Here is a 789-nt window from a genome sequence, read left to right as displayed (position 1 = left end):
TCAAAACTCTGATGGGTATTTTTATTCTCCTCCAAATACACTCGTGAGTCTTTCTTAACCTCCCTTTTTCCCTTTTAACGCTCACAAAGTTCGCCTCGTGTGTGTTCCAGCCACGTCCTCCCACAATGTCATCATAACCGCCTTTCTCTGTGGTGTAGCGGTTAGGTGCCTTGTAGTTGTACTGTTGCACACAGGAGACCCGAATTCCATTTCAGAGTAGAGAGAATTTTTATCGAGTATCTCTGTCTTTTCGTTCTGATGCTGTATCTCTCTCTACCATGGTTGGCTCTGACAGGCAGGGGCAGAAGCTCGCCTTCTGAATGATCTAAACTGTGTCGATGGGGGTGTAAAAACAATTAAGCCTACATTTAAAAAATCGCCCTTGTCCTGGTTAACACTTCCTCTTTGGTGACCCTGCCAGTCCATCTGACCCTGAGTAGCTTTCTCAGACACATATTCAAGACAATATGGATCTTCTTCATGCACGTCTTCAATAAGTTCAATGTCTAACAGCCATACAATATAATGGACTCCGAAAAACTCGGATTCGTTTAGAGAAAGATACCCTGGTTTCCCTTATTTTTGCCCTCGCAAAAGTCGTCGCACGTGGGTTCAGCTACATACGCTCACAATGTAGCCGGACATAACTGTCAGTGATGTGGACTACGCTCTTCGTTTTCAATAAGTGCCCGGCGAATATAACTTCCGAGAGATAGATAGAGAGAGAGAGAGAGAGAGAGAGAGAGAGAGAGAGAGAGACATAAAGAGAGAGAGAGGCAGACAGACACA

The sequence above is a fragment of the Aplysia californica genome, unplaced genomic scaffold (genome assembly GCF_000002075.1).
Source record: "Aplysia californica isolate F4 #8 unplaced genomic scaffold, AplCal3.0 scaffold00489, whole genome shotgun sequence".
NCBI classification, from domain to species: Eukaryota; Metazoa; Mollusca; class Gastropoda; order Aplysiida; family Aplysiidae; genus Aplysia; species Aplysia californica.
The sequence above is the reverse complement of the archived record's forward strand: the minus strand, read 5'-3'. Positions refer to the sequence as shown.